At 42.8% G+C, this 24,945-nt stretch overlaps 1 protein-coding gene and 10 non-coding genes across 12 annotated transcripts in view; 9 read left to right on the top strand and 2 right to left on the bottom strand.

The window, feature by feature from the left end:
- The window catches only part of LOC112222402 (adenosine receptor A1), a 12,795-nt gene extending 12,428 nt beyond the window's left edge, over window positions 1-367 (bottom strand). For both annotated transcript variants that reach the window (XM_024385197.2, XM_024385196.2), the window contains exon 1: window positions 1-367. This exon is cut by the window's left edge. The gene's annotated coding sequence lies outside the window, so the exon portion shown is untranslated.
- An 18,212-nt stretch (window positions 368-18,579) lies between these two features.
- On the top strand, window positions 18,580-18,653 carry trnat-agu. Its single transcript has one exon. It is a non-coding gene; the product is annotated as a tRNA-Thr (tRNA).
- A 236-nt stretch (window positions 18,654-18,889) lies between these two features.
- Window positions 18,890-18,963, top strand: trnat-agu. The gene has a single exon. It is a non-coding gene; the product is annotated as a tRNA-Thr (tRNA).
- A 236-nt stretch (window positions 18,964-19,199) lies between these two features.
- trnat-agu lies at window positions 19,200-19,273 on the top strand. Its single transcript has one exon. It is a non-coding gene; the product is annotated as a tRNA-Thr (tRNA).
- A 1,019-nt stretch (window positions 19,274-20,292) lies between these two features.
- On the top strand, window positions 20,293-20,366 carry trnat-agu. Its single transcript has one exon. It is a non-coding gene; the product is annotated as a tRNA-Thr (tRNA).
- Window positions 20,367-20,602: 236 nt separating this feature from the next.
- Window positions 20,603-20,676, top strand: trnat-agu. The gene has a single exon. It is a non-coding gene; the product is annotated as a tRNA-Thr (tRNA).
- Window positions 20,677-20,912: 236 nt separating this feature from the next.
- Window positions 20,913-20,986, top strand: trnat-agu. The gene has a single exon. It is a non-coding gene; the product is annotated as a tRNA-Thr (tRNA).
- Window positions 20,987-22,006: 1,020 nt separating this feature from the next.
- trnat-cgu lies at window positions 22,007-22,080 on the top strand. Its single transcript has one exon. It is a non-coding gene; the product is annotated as a tRNA-Thr (tRNA).
- A 236-nt stretch (window positions 22,081-22,316) lies between these two features.
- On the top strand, window positions 22,317-22,390 carry trnas-aga. Its single transcript has one exon. It is a non-coding gene; the product is annotated as a tRNA-Thr (tRNA).
- A 236-nt stretch (window positions 22,391-22,626) lies between these two features.
- On the top strand, window positions 22,627-22,700 carry trnaa-agc. Its single transcript has one exon. It is a non-coding gene; the product is annotated as a tRNA-Ala (tRNA).
- Window positions 22,701-24,448: 1,748 nt separating this feature from the next.
- trnat-agu lies at window positions 24,449-24,522 on the bottom strand. Its single transcript has one exon. It is a non-coding gene; the product is annotated as a tRNA-Thr (tRNA).
- Window positions 24,523-24,945: the final 423 nt, after the last annotated feature.

Raw genomic sequence — 24,945 nt, 5'->3', positions numbered from 1 at the left:
ATTATGCTATTCTCTGATTTGAACCTTCTCTGTTTCATTCATCTATTCTCTGATTTCAAACTATTGGTCATTGCCATAATTCCAACTCGGCCATTGCAAGTTGCGTCCCTCTTGTTTCTTCCAATGTATAGAGAAATGAAGGAGAAAACGGTTGTACTGTGCTGCCGTGGCCATCCCATAGATGTCTCTCTCTTTGTACCAACGGGCGAATGACGATTGAACTCACTCTTTGATTTATCTAGTAGGTTTTCTCCGAGGATATCCTAGACTATTTATTTGGGATTTAATCATTCTCCCTCCCACCTCGTACTGCCCCGGTGTCAATTCGATTGTGAAAACGTACTCACAATCAACGGGTGTCTCAGGCATCGCTCGTTGATTACTCTGTTGTGACAAGGGTGTGAGTGGTTCAAATCAAATCAAATCCCTCTGAAAGGAGACTTCGAATAGGAGACAATGGACGAGATAAAAAAATAAAAGAGGATGTTATGCAGTAGACTGCAGTCCAACTAACATCAATCAAATTACGTGGTTAGCAGATGTTATTGCGAGTGTAGCGAAATGCTTGTGCTTAATTTCCGACAGTGCAGTAAAATCTAACAATTCCACAACACCTAATACACACAAATCTAAGTAAAGCAATGGAATAACAAAATATGCATATAAATATATGGATGAGCAATGACCAAGCAGCATAGGCAAGATGCAATAGATGCTATAAAATACAGTATATACATATGAGATGAGTAATGCAATATATGTAAACTTTATTAAAGTGGCATTATTAAAGTGACTAGTGATCCATTTATTAAAGTTGTCAATAATTTAAAGTCTGTATGTAGGCAGCAGCCTTTCTTTGTTAGTGATGGCTGTTTAACATCAGCCTTGAGATAGATGCAATTTTTCAGTATCTCTTTCCCAGCTTTGATGCACCTGTACTGACCTTGCCTTCTGGATGGTAACAGGGTGAACAGGTAGTGGCTCGGGTGGTTGTTGTCCTTGATGATTTTGTTGGCCCTCCTGTGACATCGGGTGCTGTAGGTGTCCTGGAGGGCAGGTAGTTTGCCTAAGGGGTGAGTTGTGCAGATTGCACCACCTTCTGGAAAGCCCTGCGGGTGTGGACAGTGCAGTTGCCGTACCAGGCGGTGAAACAGGATGCTCTCAATTGTGCATCTGTAAAAGTTTGTGAGGGTTTTAGGTGACAAGCCACATTTCTTCAGCCTCCTGTGGTTGATGAGGCGCTGTTGCGGCTTCTTCACCACACTGACTGTGTGGGTGGACCATTTCAGTTTGTCCGTGATGTGTATGCCGAGGCACTTAAAACTTTCCACCTTCTCCACTGCTGTCCCGTCGATGTGGATAGGGGGATGCTCCCTCTGCTGCTTCCCGAAGTTCACAATCATCTCCTTTGTTCATTGACGTTGAGTGAGAGGTTGTTTTCCTGACACCACACTCCGAGTGCCCTCACCTCCTCCCTACAGGTTGTCTCGTCGTTGTTGGTCATCAAGCCAACTACTGTTGTGTCGTCTGCACACTTGGCGATTAAGTTGGAGGTGTGCATGGCCACGCAGTCATGAGTGAACAGGGAGTACAGGAGGGGGCTGAGCACGCACCCTTGTGGGGCCCCAGTGTTGAGGATCAGCAAAGTGGAGATGTTGTTTCCTACCTTCACCACCTGGGGGCGTCAGCCAGAAGTCTGTAATAATAGCGTTACTACTACTTATTGTTAGTTTGTTTCCGTTTTTTGGATCCCGATTAGCTCTTGTAGAGGCAGCAGCTACTCTTCCTGTGGTCCACTACAGTAGACTACTTTTATAACAGCTGTGTTTAGATATTATGACACTGTAAAGACTATTATATTGATTTAAGGGTCTTTATCATTACAAATGCCTTTATGGATGCAATTAAATAAACTGTGTCCATCCTTAGCCTTTATAAATGATCAATTAAATTGAATTGAATGACACTAAGTTAATTTATATATGTGATAGTCAGAAATCAACACTGATTTTAAAACGAGTCATTATCATTATAGACAAAATAAGTATATCCAGTGTGGAATCAATGGTCCCAGGATCAATTACTATATATGTAGGCCTTCTCGCCCTAGTCGTGCTCCAAATGGCACTCTTTTCCTTAGTACACTACTTTAGGTTGTGGTCAAAAGTAATGCACTAAATAGGGAACAGGGTGCCATTTGGGATGAATCCCCAGTTTTCTGTCTGTGTTAGAGCAGTGTCTGTGGAACACTCAGCAATGTGAGGTCTGGGCTCACCAGTGAGTGAGTGATGGCTCTTGTCCTGTCTCTGGTTCAAAGGTGGAGAGAGAGAGAAAGAGACAGAGAGAGAGAGAGAGAGACAGACATACAGACAGACAGAGAGAGAGCCAGAGAGAGAGAGAGGGAGAAAGAGAGAGAGACAGAGCGAGAGAGAGGGAGAGAAAGAGAGAGAGACAGAGCGTGAGAGAAGGAGAGCGAGAGAGAGAGACAGAGAGAAGGAGAGAGAGAGAGACAGAGAGAGAGAGGGGGAGAGAGAGACAGACAGAGCGAGAGAGAGGGAGAGACAGAGAGAGAGAGAAAGAGCTACATTAAGAGGGAAAGGGGTCCCAGATGGTGTACTGTGCTCTGACACTCACTTACATAACATTGAATAGGCAGGAGCTAGATTAGGGCAGGGAGCTAGATTCGGGCAGGGAGCTAGATTAGGGCATAGAGCTAGATTAGGGCATGGAGCTAGATTAGGGCATGGAGCTAGGTTAGGGCAGGGAGCTAGATTAGGGCAGGGAGCTAGGTTAGTACAAGGAGCTAGGCTAGGGTAGGGAGCTAGATTAATGAAGGGAGCTAGGCTAGGGCAGGGAGCTATGCTAGGGCAGGAAGCTAGGCTAGGGAAGGAAGCTAGGTTAGTACAAGGAGCTAGGCTAGGGCAGGGAGTTTAGGCAAGGAGCTGGGGAAGGGAACAAGGCTAGGGCAGGGAGCTAGGTTAGGGAAGGGAGCTAGGTTAGTACAAGGAGCTAGGCTAGGTTAGGGAGCTAGATTAATGAAGAGAGCTAGGCTAGGGCAGGAAGCTAGGCTAGGGAATGAAGCTAGGTTAGGGCAGGGCGCTAGGTAAGTACAAAGAGCTAGGCTAGGGTAGGGAGCTAGGTTAGGGCAGGGAGCTAGGTTAGGGCAGGGAGCTAGGTTAGTACAAGGAGCTAGGCTAGGGTAGGGAGCTAGATTAATGAAGGAGGCTAGGGCAGGGAGCTAGGCTAGGGCAGGGAGCTAAGGCAAGGAGCTGGGGCAGGGAGCTAGGCTAGGGCAGGGAGCTAGGTTAGGGCAGGGAGCTAGGTTAGTACAAGGAGCTAGGCTAGGGAGCTAGATTAATGAAGGGAGCTAAGCTAGGGCATGGAGCTAGGCTAGGGCAGGGAGCTAGGGCAGAGAGCTAGGCTAGGGCAGGGAGCTAGGCTAGGGCAGGTAGCTAGGCTAGGACAGGGACCTAGGTTGGAACAGTGAGCTAGATTAGGGCAGGGAAATAGGCTAGGACAGGGACCTAGGTTTGTGCAAGGTGCTAGGCTAGGGCAGGGAGCTAGTGAAGGGTGCTAGGCTAGGGCAGGGAGCTAGGCTAGGGCAGGAGCTAAGGCAGGGAGCTAGGGAAGGGAGCTAGGCTAGGGCAGGGAGCTAGGGTAGGGAGCTAGTGCAGGGAGCTAGGCTAGGACAGGGAGCTAAGGCAGGGCTAGCTAGGGCAGGGAGCTAGCTAGGGAAGGGAGCTAGGCTAGGGCAGGGAGCTAAGGCAGGGAGCTAGGGAAGGGAGCTAGGCTAGGTCAGGGAGCTAGGGCAGGGAGCTAGGGCAGGGAGCTAGGCTAGGGCAGGGAGCTAGGGAAGGGAGCTAGGCTAGGGCAGGGAGCTAGGGTAGGGGGCAGCTAGGGCAGGGAGCTAGGCTAGGGCAGGGAGCTAAGGCTAGGGGAGCTAGGTTAGGTCAGGGAGCTAGGCTAGGGCAGGGATCTAAGGCAGGGAGCTAGGCTAGGTCAGGGAGCTAGGCTAGGTCAGGGAGCTAGGCTAGGGCAGGGAGCTAAGCTAGGTCAGGGAGCTAGGCTAGGTCAGGGAGCTAGGTCAGGGAGCTACGTCATGGTAGGGCAGATTTGCTGTAGATGGAGGGGGTGAAAAGGATATGTGATACTTACAGAAACAAAAATAATACAGTACATATTTTTTTTCTCCTGTTTAAAAAAAAATCCCCATTTGCTCTTGTAGAGGCAGCAGCTACACTTCCTGGCGTCCACTACAGTAGACTACTTTTAACAGCTGCATTTATATTTTATGACACTAATAATGATATTTCCAGAATAAATACATAACTGTCAAGACAATTATATTGATTTAATGGTCTTTAACATTACAAATGCCTTTATGGATGCAATTTAATAAACTGTGTCCATCCTTAGCCTTTAGAAATGATCAATTATATTGAATCAAAGTTAATTTCCCTATATAAGTGATAGTCAGAAATCAATACTGATTTTAAAACAGGTCGTTAACAGTATATACAAAATAAGTGTGTCCAGTGTAGAATCAATGGTCCCAGGATCAATTACTATATATGTAGGCCTTCTCTCCCAGGTCATACTCCAAATAGCACCCTTTTCCTTAGTACACTACTTTAGGCTGTGGTCAAAAGTAGTGCACTAAATAGGGAACAGGGTGCCATTTGGGATGAATTGTACATTTTCTGTCTGTGTTAGAGCAGTGTCTGTGGAACACTCAGCAATGTGAGGTCTGTGCTCACCAGTGAGTGAGTGATGGCTCTTGTCCTGTCTCTGGTTCAAAGGTGGAGAGAGAGAGAAAGAGACAGAGAGAGAGAGAGAGAGAGAGAGAGAGAGAGAGAGAGGTCCCAGATGGTGTACTGTGCTCTTACACTCACTTACATAACATTGAGTAGGCAGGAGACAGGCAGGCAGGGAGCTAGATCAGTACAAGGAGTTAGGTTTGGGCAGGGAGCCGAGTTAGGTTAGGGTGGGGAGTTAGGTTTGTGCAGGGAGCCAAGATAGGGCATGGAGTTAGGTTAGGGCAGGGAGCTAGGGCAGGGAGTTATGTTAGGGCAGGGAGCTAGGTTAGGGCAGGGAGCTAGCTTAGGGCAAGGAGCTAGGGGAGGGAGCTAGGCTAGGGCAGGGAGCTAGGCTAGGGCAGGGCAGATGTGCTGTAGTTGGAGGAGAAGAGGATATATGATACTTACAGAAACAAAATATGACGGGAATATCATTTTTAGTTGGCTAAAACAGCTCCAACTTGAGAAAACTTGGGCAAAAATTCAGTCAACATCAAATATGTTTGCTCAAATTGTCACATATTTTCATCCAACTGGAAATTATTATTTGGACCTCTTTCCTAAAGAAAGGTTGTGGAACTAGTTACACACATAATGCTTTTAACATACAATGTTTCAATTTGCATATTTGACATACAGTGCATTTGGAAAGTATTCAGACCCCTTCCCTTTTTCCACATTTTGTTACGTTACAGCCTTATTCTAAAAAAAAAAAATCCTCATCAATCTACACACAATACCCCATATTGACAAAGTGAAAACAGGTCTTTAGATATTTTTGCTTTAAAAAAAATACTTATATACATGGGTGGCAGGGTAGCCTAGTGGTTAGAGTGTTGGACTAGTAACTGGAAAGTTGCAAGTTCAAACCCCCGAGCTGACAAGGTACAAATCTGTCGTTCTGCCCCTGAACAGGCAGTTAACCCACTGTTCCCAGGCCCTCATTGAAAATAAGAATTTGTTCTTAACTGACTTGCCTGGTTAAATAAAGGTAAAAAAAAAAAAAAATTCAGAGCCTTTGCTATGAGACTTGAAATTGAGCTCAGGTGGATCCTTTTTCCATTGATCATCCTTGAGATGTTTCTACAACCTGATTGAAGTCCACCTGTGTTAAATTCAATTGATTGGACATGATTTGGAAAGGCACACACCTGTCTATATAAGGTCCAACAGTTGACATAATAATGGCGACGGAGGAGATCGCTGCTGTTTTACGGTCCCCTAACCAATAGTGCTATTGTCTGTGTTTTATTTGTATTATTTGAGTTATTTGTAATTTATTTTGTACATAATGTTTCTGCCACCGTGTCTTATGACCGAATAGAGCTTCTAGATATCAGGACAGTGATTACTCACCCTGTACTGGAGGAATACTTTTTCTTCAACGAGTCGGATTTCAACGAGTCGACAAGGCCTTCATCCCCATCATTCGCAGGAGAAAGAGACAGAGATATCGGGGACGAAGGTCTGGGTGCCTTGTAAGGATCCGATGGCGAGTGTGTAATCTCCCTTTACCATCGGTCCTATTAGTCAATTTACAATCAATGGAAAATAAAATAGTAAATAGTAAACTACGATCACGTATATATTCTACCAACAAGACATTAAAAACTGTAATATCTTATGTTTCACCGAGTCGTGGCTGAATGACGACATGATTAACATACAGCTGCCGGCTTTTACGCTTTTTCGGCAGGATAGAACAGCGGCCTCTGGTAAGACAATGGGTTGAGGTCTTTGTATATTTGTAAACATCAGCTGGTGCTGCTCGCCTTAGGTAGAGTATCTCATGATAAACTGTAGACCACACTATTTACCAAGAGAGTTTTCATCTATATTCTTCGTAGCTGTCTATTTACCACCACAAACCGATTCTGGCACTAAGACCACACAATGAGCTGTATACGGCCTTAAGCAAACAGGAAAACGCTCATCCAGAGGCAGCGCTCCCAGTGACCGAGGACTTTAGTGCAGGGAAACTTAAATCCATTTGACCTAATTTCTACCAGCATTTGACATGTGCAACCAGAGGGAAAACAACTCTAGACCACCTTTACTCCACACACAGAGACGCTGACAAAGCTCTCCCTCGCCCTCCATTTGACAAATCTGACCATCATTCTATCCTCATGATTCCAGCTTACAAGCAAAAATGATAGCAGGAAGCACCAGTGACTCTGTCAATAAAAAAGTGGTCAGATGAAGCAGATGGTAAATTACAGGACTGTTTTGCTAGCTCAGACATAGGTATATGTTCCTCAATTCTTCCAATGGCATTGAGGAGTACACCACATCAGTCACTGGCTTCATCAATAAGTGCATCGATGACGTCGTCCCCACAGTGACCGAACGTACATAAACTCAGCAAAAATTATAAACATCCTCTCACTGTCAACTGCGTTTATTTTCAGAAAACTTAACATGTGTAAATATTTGTATGAACATAACAAGATTCAACAACTGAGACATAAACTGAACAAGTTCCACAGACATGTGACTAACAGAAGTGGAATAATGTGTCCCTGAACAAAGGGGGGGTCAAAATCAAAAGTAACAGTCAGTATCTGGTGTGGCCACCAGCTGCATTAAGTACTGCAGTGCATCTCCTCATGGACTGCGCCAGATTTGTCAGTTGTGAGATGTTACCCCGCTCTTCCAGCAAGGCACCTGCAAGTTCCCAGTCATTTCTGGAAATGGCCCTAGCCCTCACCCTCCCAACCAACAGGTCCCAGACATGCTCAATGGGATTGAGATCCGGGCTCTTCGCTGGCCATGGCAGAACACTGACATTCCTGTCTTGCAGGAAATCACGCACAGAACGAGAAGTATGGCTAGTGGCATTGTCATGCTGGAGGGTCATGTCAGGAAGGGTACCACATGAGGGAGGAGGAGGATGTCTTCCCTGTAACGCACAGCGTTGAGATTGCCTTCAATGACAACAAGCTCAGTCCGATGACACTGTGTCACACCGCCCCAGCCCATGAAGGACCCTCCACCTCCAAATCAATCCCGCTCCAGAGTACAGGCCTCGGTGTAACACTCATTCCTTCGACGATAAACGGGAATCCAACTATCACCCGTGGAGAGACAAAACTGCGACTCGTCAGTGAAGAGCACTTTTTGCCAGTCCTGTCTGGTCCAGCAACGGTGGGTTTGTGCCCATGGGTGACATTGTTGCCGGTGATGTCTGGTGAGGACCTGCCTTACAACAGGCCTACAAGCCCTCAGTCCAGCCTCTCTCAGCCTATTGCGGACAGTCTTAGCACTGATGGAGGGATTGTGCATTCCTGGTGTAACTCGGGCAGTTGGTGTTGCCATCCTCTACCTGTCCCGCAGCTGTGATGTTCGGATGTACCGATCCTGTGAAGATGTTGTTACAAGTGGCCTGCCGCTGCGAGGACGATCACCTGTCCGTCCTGTCTCCCTGTAGCGCTATCTTAGCCGTCTCACAGTATGGACATTGCAATTTATTGCCATGGCCACATCTGCAGTCCTCATGCCTCCTTGCAGCATGCCTAAGGCACGTTCACACAGATGGCAGGGACCCTGGGCATCTTTCTTTTTGTGTTTTTCAGAGTCAGTATAAAGGCCTCTTTAGTGTTCTAAGTTTTCATAACTGTGACCTTAATTGCCTACCGTCTGTAAGCATTTAGTGTCTAAATGACCGTTCCACAAATGCATATTCATTAATTGTTTATGGTTCATTGAACAAGCATGGGAAACAGTGTTTAAACCCTTTACAATAAAGATCTGTGAAGTTATTTGGATTTTTCCGAATCATCTTTGAAAGACAGGGTCCTGAAAAAGGGCTGTTTTCCTCAAACAGAAACCATGGATTACAGGCAACATCCGCACTGAGCTAAAGGGTAGAGCTGCCGCTTTCAAGGAGCGGGACTCTATCCCGGAAGCGTTTAATAAATCCGGCTATGCCCTCCGACGAACCATCAAACAAGCAAAGCGTCAATATAGGATTAAGATTGAATCTTACTACACTGGATCTGACGCTCATTGGTTGTGGCAGGGCTTTCAAACTATTACAGACTACAACCTCTCCCTCAACGCGATCAAGACAAAGGAGATGATTGTGGACTACAGGAAAAGGAGGACCGAGCACACCACATTAACATCGTCAGGGCTGTAGTGGAGCTGGTTGAGAGCTTCAAGTTCCTTGGTGTCCACATCACAAACAAATTATCATGGTCCAAACACACCAAGGCAGTCGTGAAGAGGGTATGACAAAGCCTATTCCCTCTCAGGAGACTGAAAAGATTTGGCATGGGTCCTCAGATCCTCAAAAGGTTCTACAGCTGCACCATCGAGAGCATGGTTGCATCACTGCATGGCAACTGCTCAGCCTCCGACTGCAAGGCACTGCAGAGGGTAGTGCGTACGGCCCAGCACATCACTGGGGCCAAGCTTCCTGCCATCCAGGACCTCTATACAAGGGGAGAAGGGCCTTGGTCAGGGAGGTGATCAAGAACCCTATGGTCACTCTACCTATGGTCACTCAGAGTTCCTCTGTGGAGATGGGAGACCCTTCAAAAGGACAACCATCACTGCATCAGGTCTGGAGGAAACCTGGCACCATCCCTTCGGTGAAGCATGGTGGTGGCAGCTTCATGTCGTGGGGAAGTTTTTCAGCTGCAGTGACTGGGAGACAAGTCAGGATTGAGGGAAAAATGAACAGAGAAAATTACAGAGAGATCCTTGGTGAAAACCTTCTCCAGAGAGCTCAGGACCTCAGACTGGAGCGACAGTTCACTTTCCAACAGGACAATAACCCTATGCACACCGCCAAGACAACGCAGGAGTGCCTTCGGGACAAGTCTCTGAATGTTCTTGAGTGGTCCAGCCAGAGCCCGGACCGGAACCCGATTGAACATCCTGAAAATAGCTACGCAGCAATGCTCACCATCCAACCTGACAGAGCTTGAGAGGATCTGCAGAGAAGAATGGGAGAAACCCCCCAAATACAGGTGTGGCAAGCTTGTAGCGTCATACCCAAGATGACTCAAGGCTGTAATAGCTGCCAAAGGTGCTTCAACAAAGTACTGAGTAAGGGGTCTGAATTTTTACGTAAATGTGATATTTCAGATATATATATATTTTTTATACATTTGCTAAAATTTCTAAAAAACTGTTTTTGCTTTGTCATTATGGGTTATTGTGTGTAGATTGATGAGAGAAAAAACTATTTAATCCATTTTAGAATAAGGCTGTAACATAACAAAATGTGGAAAAAGTCAAAGGGTCTTTATACTTTTTAAATATGGTTATATCAAGCTTTTTAATTCATACAGTAATTATTACTCAACATGTCCTCAGTTGGGATTTGAAGTCACAATCTTTTGGTTCACAGCATTCCAATCTTCCTGCTACGACTCCATGTCTGTGTGAATAATTGATTTCACCTGTAATGTGTCACTTTACACTTCAAAGTAAATCTCAGCTCTGTCAAAAGTACCCCCAAGAAAAACTATTTTATTGATCATAAGGAGCAGCATTAAAACAAAGTAATATGCCTCAACAACATTACAGAAAAACCTAAACTTCCTTAAATAAGAAAAATAAAATCAATGATGAGAAGATAGTCAGCGATTACTGATATTTGACACAGGCATGGTGGTTTAGCAGAAAGATTGGAATGCTGTGAACCAGAAGTTGGAACTAAGTTTTGCCCAACATTTTTTCGGTTTTGTTCAGCTAACAATTGGTTTTGTTCAGGTAACCGAAAAGTTTAGTAAACAAAGAAAATGCTGTGGTACCAGCTACTTAATAATAATTTGTTGAAACAACTACATTTGTCGGTGTTTATTATTATTTTACATTTATTTTTTACAGTGTATGACTGTCTCATTAGTGGGGTGAGCTGAGTGGGGGAAAGGTGTGTGACTGCCTCATTAGTGGGGTGAGCTGAGTGGGGGAAAGGTGTGTGACTGCCTCATTAGTGGGGTGAGCTGAGTGTGGGAAAGGTGTGTGACTGCCTCATTAGTGGGGTGAGCTGAGTGGGGGAAAGGTGTGTGACTGCCTCATTAGTGGGGTGAGCTGAGTGGGGAAAGGTGTGTGACTGCCTCATTAGTGGGGTGAGCTGAGTGTGGGAAAGGTGTGTGACTGCCTCATTAGTGGGGTGAGCTGAGTGTGGGAAAGGTGTGTGACTGCCTCATTAGTGGGGTGAGCTGAGTGGGGGAAAGGTGTGTGACTGCCTCATTAGTGGGGTGAGCTGAGTGTGGGAAAGGTGTGTGACTGCCTCATTAGTGGGGTGAGCTGAGTGTGGGAAAGGTGTGTGACTGCCTCATTAGTGGGGTGAGCTGAGTGTGGGAAAGGTGTGTGACTGCCTCATTAGTGGGGTGAGCTGAGTGGGGGAAAGGTGTGTGACTGCCTCATTAGTGGGGTGAGCTGAGTGGGGGAAAGGTGTGTGACTGCCTCATTAGTGGGGTGAGCTGAGTGGGGGAAAGGTGTGTGACTGCCTGCTTGGTTAGTGGGGGAAGGGGGAGGAGGTCTGTGACTGCCTGCTTGGTTAGTGGGGGAAGGAGGTCTGTGACTACCTGCTTGGTTAGTGGGGGAAGGGGAGGAGGTCTGTGACTACCTGCTTGGTTAGTGGGGGAACGGGGAGGAGGTCTGTGACTGCCTGCCTTCCAAATCAAATCAAATTTCAGGTGATTGTTTAATGCAGTCAGGTCGGAGTGTCTGCCTGCTTTGAGGGGTGAGAGAAGGGGAGGATAGGTACACCAATAACTACAAGGGGGGAAGGAACCACATGCTCATCTTCTATCAGACACTGATCACACCTGTCAATCATCACAATGAAGGATGTTGGTGATACTGAGAATGAGTCCCAAATTGTACCCTATTCCTAATGAAATACACTACTTTTGATCAGGGCCCTATGGGGAAAGTAGTGCACTACTTTTGATCAGGGCCCTATGGTTAAAGTAGTGCACTACTTTTGATCAGAGCCCTATGGTCAAAGTAGTGCACTACGGACACTGACAAACATTTATATCAGAATCTATCATATTTGATCTCCAGCACCTGCTCAAAACCATGTGATGTGTGTGTGTGTGTGTGTGTGTGTGTGTGTGTGTGTGTGTGTGTGTGTGTGTATGTGTGTGTGTTCTCTTTTCCTACAGACTCACCTTTCTGTATATGTAATTCCGCACTGGGTGTTGCCCAAAGAACAGCATGGGATGCAACAATGGGATTGACCAGTGTTTAATTTTTTTTTGTTTGTTTTCATTGTGATTAGATTAGTGCACTCCTATAATGTAGTGTTTGTTATTACACAAGAACATTATGTGTTGCAGTTACGTTAAACTGTGACCTGCTGTTTTAAGCTAAATATCTAATCTTGTGTTTAGTGTTTTTGGAGCCGTCAAGTAATTGCTGGTGAGGTAGAATGGTTGGTGGGGTTAGCTAGACAAACTCTAGCTCTCCTGGAAGTTGCCCAAAGTGCACAATCAAACCTGTGCTTTCTGTTTTTGAGGAGGACCACACAAAATGTTGGTTTCACCATTCTCTTAAACCGCATGTCTTGTTTGTATTAACAACTCATCATATCAGGGTGCAATGTGCTCTCAGTGTTCTTCCCTCGGTGTGTCCAGATCTCGCGAGCTTACATAAATTATTTACAGTCTGTTAACACGATGCTACCAAATGGCACTACATTCCCTATTTAGTGCACCACCCTCGGGTCAAAAGCAGTGCACTATATAAGGAATAGGGTGCCATTTGGGATGCATATCTCTTTTGCAGCTTTACTGAGTCCCAGAGCTAGAGAATAGATGAACAGAGATGCTGTGCTCAACATGGCATAAACAGAGCTCCGAATCAAATATATATTGTGTCTGGTTCTATGCTCCTAGGAGAGGAGAGGGAGGAATTACATGGAGTACAGTCAGTGAAGATATCAAATACAGCCTCATACCTGTCATAGCTTTCATCCCAAATGGCGCTTCACTCCCTACATAGTGAGCCCTGCTCTGGTGAAAAGGGGTGCACTATGTAGGGAATATGGTGCCATTTGGAACACAGCCATAGTGTGTGAAGAAAATGAAGGAATCGTTTGCTATCTAGGCACCTTGAATGACATGTCAACATTCTCTTCATACTTTCGGATTGGTTAGATAGGCTATATATGATTGGTTAGATAGGCGGTATCTGATTGGTTAGATAGACTATATCCCAGAGGCAGTGATAATGTATCTTGTTACATAGGCTGTATCTGATTGGTTAGATAGGCTTTATCTGATTGGTTAGATAGGTGGTATCTGATTTGGCTATTTCCCATAGGCAGGGGTAATGTATCTGGTTAGATAGGCTGTATCTGATTGGTTAGATAGGCTGTATCTGATTGGTTAGATAGGCTGTATCTGATTGGTTAGATAGGCGGTATCTGATTGGTTAGATAGGCTATTTCCCAGAGGCAGTGGTAATGTATCTGGTTAGATAGGCTGTATCTGATTGGTTAGATAGGCTGTATCTGATTGGTTAGATAGGCGGTATCTGATTGGTTAGATAGGCTATTTCCCAGAGGCAGTGATAATGTATCTGGTTAGATAGGCTGTATCTGATTGGTTAGATAGGCTGTATCTGATTGGTTAGATAGGCTGTATCGGATTGGTTAGATAGGCGGTATCTGATTGGTTAGATAGGCTATATCCCAGAGGCAGTGGTAATGTATCTGGTTAGATAGGCTGTATCTGATTGGTTAGATAGGCTGTATCTGATTGGTTAGATAGGCTATATTATTATATCAAAACTAGTGCACTATAGGGGATACGGTGCCATATGGAACATAGCCATAGAAGGCTCTATAGGGGATACAGTGCCATATGGAACATAGCCATAGAAGGCTCTATAGGGGATACAGTGCCATTTGGGACATAGCCATAGAAGGCTCTATAGGGGATACGGTGCCATTTGGGACATAGCCATAGAAGGCTCTATAGGTGATACAGTGCCATTTGGGACATAGCCATAGAAGGGTCTATAGGCGATACGGTGCCATATGGGACATAGCCATAAAATAAAGTACACAATAAGGACAAATGGCAACAGAAATAATGTAGTTATTAGTATTTATTGAATATTAACAGCTGATTTTCCAGAGGGAAGGGAAAATCATAAACCACTCTACGTTCCTGTAAAACAGCTGAGGTCTCGATGAACAGCTGAGGTCTCGATGAACAGCTGAGGTCTCGATGAACAGCTGAGGTCTCGATGAACAGCTGAGGTCTCGATGAACAGCTCAGGTCTCGATGAACAGCTCAGGTCTCGATGAACAGCTCAGGTCTCGACGAACAGCTCAGGTCTCGATGAACAGCTCAGGTCTCGATGAACAGCTGAGCGTTAGAATCAGGTGTGGTAGCACTGGGCTCGAATAAAATATGCCTGCATAACCCTGTGGCTGGTCAAAAGCAATTTTGGTAACTCCTGATACAAACACGGTGACAAATGATAAACTGTTGAGAAACACTACACAACTACAATTTTTATTTTAAGAATACATATTTACAAATCTTATATTGCACAGGTGCTCTAAATTCTTCAGCTACAAATGTTCTTAGCAATGATGTACACAGTTGTCCAAATCCAGTAAAAGAGCACACATTACCACAGTGATGAAAAAGTACCCAATTGACCTACTTGAGTAAAAGTGACAGTCACCCAGTAAAATACTACTTGAGTAAAAGTCTAAAAGTATTTGGTTTTAAATATACTTAAGTATTAAAAGTAAATGTAATCGCTAAAATATACTTAGTATCAAAAGTAAAACATAATTTCCAATTCCTTATACTGTATTAAGCAAGCACGATTTTCTTGTTTTAAACATTTACAGACAGCCAGGGGCACACTTCAACACTCAGACATCATTTAACAAACTAAGCATTTGTGTTTAGTGAGTCTGCCATATCAGAGGCAGTAGGGATGACCAGGGATGTTCTCTTGATAAGTGCGTGAATTAGACAATTTTACTGTCCTGCTAAGTACTCAAGTGTAACTATTACTTTTGGGTGTCAGGGAAAATATATGGAGTAAAAAGTACATTCTTTTCTTTATGAATGTAGTGGAATAAAAGTAAAAGTTGTCCAAAATATAAATAGTAAAGTACACATACTCCCAAAAAATACTTAGGTAGTACTTTAAAATGTATTCTTACTTAAGTACTTTACACTACTGCATTCCCACATTTAGTATACATTTTAAAACAGATGGGAGTACTCAGATTTAGAACAGAACATAGATAAGTGCTACTGATGGTGTGTGATGTACTGTGTGCATCAGCGGCGGTCAGTGCCGTTTAAGATGAGGGAGGACAATTTTTAAAAATGTATGAGTACGGCCTTTTTTCTATTACAACATGTTGGATGACTGTCATTCATCTTATATTCACCCAACTCAATGTAACAGCGATAGGTTTAGGCTACTACATGGTACTCAAATGTTCCCTACACCCATCATCATGAGTTTGCTACAACCTAGCCTACGAATGAAAGTTTACAACGTAGGTGATCAGGTCGAGATAAATTAGAGTAATCAAGGTGACAGACAGTGACACATTCAATACCGCCTTGCACACTCTTGCCTGCATCTAGCTGATCTAGGTTGCAATCATTACTCCAACAGTTGCAAACAAGTTTCTATTGGACAAATTAGGTACAGGTAATCCTGTTTCGTTCCATTTGCTTTTGTTTAAGAAACATTTTTCAACTGAATCGGAGGAATGAATACATCCGTGATCACGCGCAAATACAGAACAAGCAGCCACATATACACCGCATGATCACTTGTATATATAATTCCATCTGGCAACTACAATCTCTCCTCCTCTCACCTTTTCCCTTCACTTGTGGACTTCAGTGCACAATACAACAGCTGTCTGTGACCAGGCGAAACCTTCCAAGCATAGCTACAAGGACTAACGTGTTAGTAACCCAATCATGCAGTACAGTGTACAGCAGGCAGTCTAGCAGTTACACCGGCGGGCCAATAAATAAAAAATGTAAATAGTCAGGTGGCCATTTGATTAATTGTTCAGCAGTCTGATGGCTTTGGGGTAGAAGCTGTCATAGACTTGGTGCTCCGGTACTAGCTAAAGTACCTGGTGTTTGAGTAGGCTAAACTAGCTAGCTGCATTTGCTAGTTAAGTAAGTGAAAATAAAACATCTCTTTCTTGCTTCTCCTTAATTTTAGAAGAAATGAATTTGTTCAAAACTGTTCAACTATTGCCCTTCTCTCTCTTTGAATCAACTACTCACTACATTTTATGCGCTGCAGGGCTAACTAGCTGTAGCTTATGCTTTCAGTACTAAATTTATTCTCTGAACCTTTGATTGGCTAGACAACATGTCAGTTCATGCTGCAACAGCTCTGATAGGTTGGAGGACATCCTCTGGAAGATATCATAAATACTGTGTAAGTATATGGAAGGGGGTGAGAACCAAGAGCCTGACAGATTTTGTATAGAAGTTAATGTAACAAGAGGAGGACGGAAGCTAGCTGTCTTCCGGCTACACCATGGTGCTACCCTAGAGACTGCTGTTGAAGCTATTGTAGAGCTTCATTGCAAAACAGTGGGTTTTGATCAATTATTTGTTGATGTGAATGTATTTCATATTGTTTTATCTAAAAATAATAACTTTTTTAATGTTTCACTATTTTCATTTTTCTTAAATTCACTGAGGAGGGTGGTCCTCCCCTTTTTCCTCTGAGGAGCCTCCACTGGTGTGCATATGAATTAATAAGTCGTTTGTTAGCTCCAGGTGAGCCAGCTTGACACATTTCTTAGCTTCTCAAATGACAGAAAGTGGCACCTGTAAAGGAGAAACGTTTACAACCTTCTTTTATTGATTTTTATTTATTTCACCTTTATTTAACCAGGTAGGCTAGTTCTCATTTGCAACTGTGACCTGGCCAAGATAAAGCATAGCAATTCGACACATACAACAACACAGAGTTACACATGGAATAAACAAAACATAGTCAATCATGTGTAACTTATCGCATGCATTACTACCGTAGGGATGGTGTGCATCTGACAGATGAGGGCAACTACTTCTTCCTTGAGAGTTTAAGAGCTGGTCTCTCCATCATTCTCTCCTCTAGAGCAGAAAGACAGGCTCACTAGTGCTAGTACACGTCATACTCCCTGTCCCTTGCCACTCAACGACACCCAACGAACCCAAAGCCTCTTTTAAGAGACACCTAATAAATTACAATAAGCACACACTGTGCGTGCGTGTGCACGTTGGTGTGTGTGTGTTTCGGGAAAGGGCTGTCAAAAACAAACATATACATGAAAGAGAAGGGTCAAAATATCCCTGAACCCAGGACCGTCAAATCCCAGGGCGGTGATGCTAACCGCTAAGCTATGAAATGGCAAAAGGGTTGTTTTTTGAACGAGTTAAGACTTACTATGTGAGCTAAGAAACTCAACAACTCTGCCGTTTGACTAAGTTCCCCATCATGTTGTAGGTTAATTACTTACACGAAATGATTCATCTGCTGTTTCAGAGGTTTTTACAATTTTTAAGCTCGAGACCCAAATGAGAAATGTAGTGTCCTCGAAACGACCGAGATTATGTCAACTTGATATTACTAAAATGGACGGTCTGGTGATGACGGCGCATGTTTGTTCCAAAATATTTTTGTTAATTGCTCAGTACTGATTGAAAGTTTATATCCTTGGAAAAAACAAAAAAACTAAGTAGAGTTTAAAACAGTTACATTTTATGACAGAGCTAACCAAATTAGCAAGAAATGATCATTATGATGCTGCTTTGTGTGCAACCTGCTTTGTGTGCAACCTGCACCCGTGCTACTTTTAGCTTTTGGTTGAAAAGTAACTTGAGACAATTTGGATAAAAATAACAATAATTGAGATATTCCAATGTTATGGAAAAAGGGCTCATTTTGAATGAGTTAAACGTACCGACTGTAGAAAGCGCAACTGGATCTTCAGTTTATTCATTACCGAGGCCCAAATGAAAAGAGTTCAGCCAGCTTGTACAAGTCACTTTCAAAGCATGAGTAGGCTCTACACGCCAGCTCTTGAAGCCAGTAGTGATCGTATAGCGGTTAGAACTCTGAGTTGTGGCCTCAGCAACCCCGGTCCAAATCCGGGTCACCGCACTGCAATGTCATTTCAAAAGGGTTGTATTTTGAACGAGATCAAACTTACTGTGTAAGCGAAGAAACTCAACAACTGTGCTATTTGACCAAGACCCCAATTCATGGTAGGTTAATTACTTACATTATTACATTATCTCCTGTGTCAGAGGAGTTTACTATTTTCAAGCTCGACACCCAAATGTGAATTGCAGTGTCCTCGAACAACCAAAATAATAAAGAAATAATGTATGATTCTGAATGTTTACTGATATCTTGCCACCCACCTATCACATGTTAATAACCGAGTTGGGTCCAAAATCGTTGTTTCTGAATCCATGTCAGAGGTTCTTGAGTTTATTCATCTCGAGACCAAATGAAAATTGTACTGTCCTCGAATGACCATAATTAAGAAGAAATAGAATGCGATTACAAATGTTTACTGATATCTCGCTACCCACCTTTCACATGCTCAGGCCCACTTTGGGACCCAAAACATAGCTTAAGAAACCCTGTTGCTTGGCAATTGAAGGTGTCCTTATCGATTTCAATATTAGTAAATTACATTTGTTTTGTGACGTGTTTTTGCTAGACAGAGATATGGGTCAAATGAATGAGACTGGTTTGATTCAAATAGGTGTGGGAGTTCTTATCTGCAATAGATGTCATATAAATGGGTGCTGTGGCTTAGTTGGTTAAAGCGCCTGTCTAGTAAACAGGAGATTCTGAGTTCAAATCTCAGCAGTACCTTTTCAAGCATTTAATTGTACACATTGGTGAAGAAGGTCAGAGGGGAGTCCCCAAAACATAGCTTAAGAAACCCTGTTGCTTGACAATTGAAGGTGTCCGTATCTATTCCAATATTAGTAAATGACATTTGTTTTGTGACGTGTTTTTGCTAGACAGAGATATGGGTTAAATGAATGAGACTGGTTTGATTCAAATAGGTGTGGGAGTTCTTATCCGCAATAGATGTCATATAAATGGGTGCTGTGGCTTAGTTGGTTAAAGCGCCTGTTTAGTAAACAGGAGATTCTGAGTTCAAATCTCAGCAGTACCTTTTCAAGCATTTAATTGTACACATTGGTGAAGAAGGTCAGAGGGGAGTCCCAAAAACATAGCTTAAGAAACCCTGTTGCTTGACAATTGAAGGTGTCCGTATCTATTCCAACATTAGTAACTGACATTTGTTTTGTGATTTGTTTTTGCTAGACAGAGATATGGGTTAAATGAATGAAACTGGTTTGATTCAAATAGGTGTGGGAGTTCTTATCTGCAATAGATGTCATATATATGGGTGCTGTGGCTTAGTTGGTTAAAGCGCCTGTCTAGTAAACAGGAGATCCTGAGTTCAACTCTCAGCAGTACCTTTTCAAGCATTTGATTGTACACATTGGTGGAGAAGGTCAGAGGGGAGGGCACTCTTGTTTTCTCACCAATGGGTTTACAGAATTAGGCAAGTGGAGAGGAGAGAAGATGTGAGGAGGATGCAATTGAGATATTCCAATATTACAGAAAAAGGGCTCGATTTAAACGTACCGACTGTGGAAAGCGCAACTGGGTCTTCAGTTTATTCATTACCAAGGCCCAAATGAAAAGAGTTCAGCCAGCATGTACACGTCACTTTCAAAGCATGAGTAGGCTCTACACGCCAGCTCTTGAAGCCAGCAGTGATCGTATAGCGGTTAGTACTCTGAGTTGTGGCCTCAGCAACCCCGGTCCAAATCCGGGTCACCGCACTGCAATGTCATTTCAAAAGGGTTGTATTTTGAATGAGATCAAACTTACTGTGTAAGCGAAGAAACTCAACAACTGTGCTATTTGACCAAGACCCCATTTCCTGGTAGTTTAATTACTTACATTATTACATTATCTCCTGTGTTAGAGGATTTTACAATTTCAAGCTCGACACCCAAATGTGAATGGTAGTGTCCTCGACCAACCAATAATAAAGAAATAATGTATGATTCTGAATGTTTACTGATCTCTTGCGACCCACCTATCACATGTTAATAACCACGTTGGGTCCAAAATCGTTGTTTAAGAATCCATGTCAGAGGTTCTTGAGTTTATTCATCTCGAGACCCAAATGAAAATTGTACTGTCCTCGAATGACCATAATTAAGAAGAAATAGTATGCGATTACAAATGTTTACTGATATCTCGCTACCCACCTTTCACATGCTCAGGCCCACTTTGGGACCCAAAACATAGCTTAAGCAACCCTGTTGCTTGACATCTGAAGGTGTCCGTATCGATTCCAATATTAGTAAATTACATTTGTTTTGTGACGTGTTTTTGCTAGACAGAGATATGGGTCAAATGAATGAGACTGGTTTGATTCAAATAGGTGTGGGTGTTCTTAACCGCAATAGATGTCACATAAATGGGTGCTGTGGCTTAGTTGGTTAAAGTGCCTGTCTAGTAAACAGGAGATTCTGAGTTCAAATCTCAGCAGTACCTTTTCAAGCATTTAATTGTACACATTGGTGAAGAAGGTCAGAGGGGAGTCCCCAAAACATAGCTTAAGAAACCCTGTTGCTTGACAATTGAAGGTGTCCGTATCTATTCCAACATTAGTAACTGACATTTGTTTTGTGATGTGTTTTTGCTAGACAGAGATATGGGTTAAATGAATGAAACTGGTTTGATTCAAATAGGTGTGGGAGTTCTTATCCGCAATAGATGTCATATAAATGGGTGCTGTGGCTTAGTTGGTTAAAGCGCCTGTCTAGTAAACAGGAGATTCTGAGTTCAAATCTCAGCAGTACCTTTTCAAGCATTTAATTGTACACATTGGTGAAGAAGGTCAGAGGGGAGTCCCCAAAACATAGCTTAAGAAACCCTGTTGCTTGACAATTGAAGGTGTCCGTATCTATTCCAACATTAGTAACTGACATTTGTTTTGTGATTTGTTTTTGCTAGACAGAGATATGGGTTAAATGAATGAAACTGGTTTGATTCAAATAGGTGTGGGAGTTCTTATCTGCAATAGATGTCATATATATGGGTGCTGTGGCTTAGTTGGTTAAAGCGCCTGTCTAGTAAACAGGAGATCCTGAGTTCAACTCTCAGCAGTACCTTTTCAAGCATTTGATTGTACACATTGGTGGAGAAGGTCAGAGGGGAGGGCACTCTTGTTTTCTCACCAATGGGTTTACAGAATTAGGCAAGTGGAGAGGAGAGAAGATGTGAGGAGGATGCAATTGAGATATTCCAATATTACAGAAAAAGGGCTCGATTTAAACGTACCGACTGTGGAAAGCGCAACTGGGTCTTCAGTTTATTCATTACCAAGGCCCAAATGAAAAGAGTTCAGCCAGCATGTACACGTCACTTTCAAAGCATGAGTAGGCTCTACACGCCAGCTCTTGAAGCCAGCAGTGATCGTATAGCGGTTAGTACTCTGAGTTGTGGCCTCAGCAACCCCGGTCCAAATCCGGGTCACCGCACTGCAATGTCATTTCAAAAGGGTTGTATTTTGAACGAGATCAAACTTACTGTGTAAGCGAAGAAACTCAACAACTGTGCTATTTGACCAAGACCCCATTTCCTGGTAGTTTAATTACTTACATTATTACATTATCTCCTGTGTTAGAGGATTTTACAATTTTCAAGCTCGACACCCAAATGTGAATGGTAGTGTCCTCGACCAACCAATAATAAAGAAATAATGTATGATTCTGAATGTTTACTGATCTCTTGCGACCCACCTATCACATGTTAATAACCACGTTGGGTCCAAAATCGTTGTTTAAGAATCCATGTCAGAGGTTCTTGAGTTTATTCATCTCGAGACCCAAATGAAAATTGTACTGTCCTCGAATGACCATAATTAAGAAGAAATAGTATGCGATTACAAATGTTTACTGATATCTCGCTACCCACCTTTCACATGCTCAGGCCCACTTTGGGACCCAAAACATAGCTTAAGCAACCCTGTTGCTTGACATCTGAAGGTGTCCGTATCGATTCCAATATTAGTAAATTACATTTGTTTTGTGACGTGTTTTTGCTAGACAGAGATATGGGTTAAATGAATGAGACTGGTTTGATTCAAATAGGTGTGGGAGTTCTTATCTGCAATAGGTGTCATATAAATGGGTGCTGTGGCTTAGTTGGTTAAAGCGCCTGTCTCGTAAACAGGAGATTCTGAGTTCAAATCTCAGCAGTACCTTTTCAAGCATTTAATTGTACACATTGGTGAAGAAGGTCAGAGGGGAGTCCCCAAAACATAGCTTAAGAAACCCTGTTGCTTGACAATTGAAGGTGTCCGTATCTATTCCAACATTAGTAACTGACATTTGTTTTGTGATGTGTTTTTGCTAGACAGAGATATGGGTTAAATGAATGAAACTGGTTTGATTCAAATAGGTGTGGGAGTTCTTATCCGCAATAGATGTCATATAAATGGGTGCTGTGGCTTAGTTGGTTAAAGCGCCTGTCTAGTAAACAGGAGATTCTGAGTTCAAATCTCAGCAGTACCTTTTCAAGCATTTAATTGTACACATTGGTGAAGAAGGTCAGAGGGGAGTCCCCAAAACATAGCTTAAGAAACCCTGTTGCTTGACAATTGAAGGTGTCCGTATCTATTCCAATATTAGTAAATTACTTTTGTTTTGTGACGTGTTTTTGCTAGACAGAGATATGGGTTAAATGAATGAGACTGGTTTGATTCAAATAGGTGTGGGAGTTCTTATCTGTAATAGATGTCATATAAATGGGTGCTGTGGCTTAGTTGGTTAAAGCACCTGTCTAGCAAACAGGAGATCCTGAGTTCAAATCTCAGCAGTACCTTTTCAAGCATTTGATTGTACACATTGGTGGAGAATGTCAGAGGAGAGGGAACTCTGGTTTTCTCACCAATGGGTTTAGAGAATTAGAGATGATTTGAGGAGGATGCATTTGAGATATTCCAATGTCACGGAAAAAGGGCACTTTTTGAATGTGTAAAGCTCGACTGTTTCTTCACTTTATTCATTATCGAGACCAATATGAAAAGAGTTTAGCCAGCTTGTGCACATCACTTTCACAGCCTATGTAGGCTTTACATAGCCACCTCTTGTAGCCAGCTGTGATCGTATAGTGATTAGTACTCTGCGTTGTGGCTGCAGCAACCCTGGTTCGAATCCGGGTCACGGCACTGCAATGTAATTTCAGAAGGGTTGTTTTTTGAACAGGTTAAGACTTGCTAAGAAACTCAGCAACTGTGCCTTTTGACAAAGTTCACCAGCATATCGTAGGTTAATTAGTTACACGAACTGATTCATCTGAAATCATTCATCTACTGTTTCAGAGGTTTTTACCATTTTTAAGCTCGAGAGCCAAATGAGAAATGCAGTGTCCTCGAACGACCAACATTATGAAGAAATAGTGTATGATTCTGAATGTTTACTCATATCTCGCGACCCACCTATGACATGTTAATAACTGCTTTGGGTCCCAAATCATAGTTTAAGAATCCATGTCAGAGGTTCTTGAGTTTACTCATCTCGAGACCCAAATGAAAAATGTACTGTCCTCGAATGACCAATATTAGTAAAAGATATTTCTTTTGTGATTTTAATAGACAGCTATTTGAATCAAACCAGTCTCCTTCATTTAACCCATATCTCTGTCTAGCAAAATCAGTAAAATAAATGCACATTGGAATTTGTACCTTCAATTTTAAGCAACAGGGTTTCATAAGCTATGTTTTGGGTCCCAAAGTGGGCCTGAGCATGTGAAAGGTGGGTAGCGAGATATCAGTAAACATTTGTAATCGCATACTATTTCTTCTTAATTATGGTCATTCGAGGACAGTACAATTTTCATTTGGGTCTCGAGATGAATAAACTCAAGAACCTCTGACATGGATTCTTAAACAACGATTTTGGACCCAAAGCGGTTATTAACATGTGATAGGTGGGTCGCAAGATATCAGTAAACATTCAGAATCATACATTATTTCTTTATTATTTTGGTTGTTCGAGGACAATACAATTCACATTTGGGTGTCGAGCTTGAAAATGGTAAAATCCTCTAACACAGGAGATAATGTAATAATGTAAGTAATTAACCTACCGTGAAATGGGGTCTTGGTCAAATAGCACAGTTGTTGAGTTTCTTCGCTTACACAGTAAGTTTGATCTCATTCAAAATACAACCCTTTTGAAATGACATTGCAGTGCGGTGACCCGGATCTGGACCGGGGTTGCTGAGGCCACAACTCAGAGTACTAACCGCTATACGATCACTGCTGGCTTCAAGAGCTGGCGTGTAGAGCCTACTCATCCTTTGAAAGTGACGTGTACAAGCTGGCTGAACTTTTTTCATTTGGTCGTCGGTAATGAATCAACTGAAGACCTGGTTGCGCTTTCCACAGTCGGTACGTTTAACTCATTCAAAATGAGCCCTTTTTCCGTAATATTGGAGTATCTCAATTGCATTCTTCTCACATCTTCTCTACTCTCCACTTGCCTAATTCTCTAAAACCATTGGTGAGAAACCCAGAGTGACCTCCCCTCTGACCTTCTCCACCAATGTGTACAATCAAATGCTTGAAAAGGTACTGCTGAGATTTGAACTCAGGATCTCCTGTTTACTAGACAAGCACTTTAACCAACTAAGCCACAGCACCCATTTGTATGACATCTATTGCAGATAAGAACTCCCACAGCTATTTGAATCAAACCACTCTCATTCATTTAACCCATATCTCTGTTAGCAAAAACACGTCACAAAACAAATGTCATTTACTAATATTGGAATCGATATGGACACCTTCAATTGTCAAGCAACAGGGTTTCATAAGCTATGTTTTGGGTCCCAAAGTGGGCCTGAGCATGCGAAAGGTGGGTAGCGAGATATCAGTAAACATTTGTAATCGCATACTATTTCTTCTTAATTATGGTCATTCGAGGACAGTACAATTTTCATTTGGTCTCGAGATGAATAAACTCAAGAACCTCTGACATGGATTCTTAAACAACGATTTTGGCCCCAAAGCGGTAATTAACATGTGATAGGTGGGTCGCAAGATATCAGTAAACATTCAGAATCA

Source organism: Oncorhynchus tshawytscha, linkage group LG22, assembly GCF_018296145.1.
Source record: "Oncorhynchus tshawytscha isolate Ot180627B linkage group LG22, Otsh_v2.0, whole genome shotgun sequence".
NCBI lineage: Eukaryota > Metazoa > Chordata > Actinopteri > Salmoniformes > Salmonidae > Oncorhynchus > Oncorhynchus tshawytscha.
Note: the sequence above shows the minus strand (reverse complement) of the source record. Positions and strands in the feature narration are given on the sequence as shown.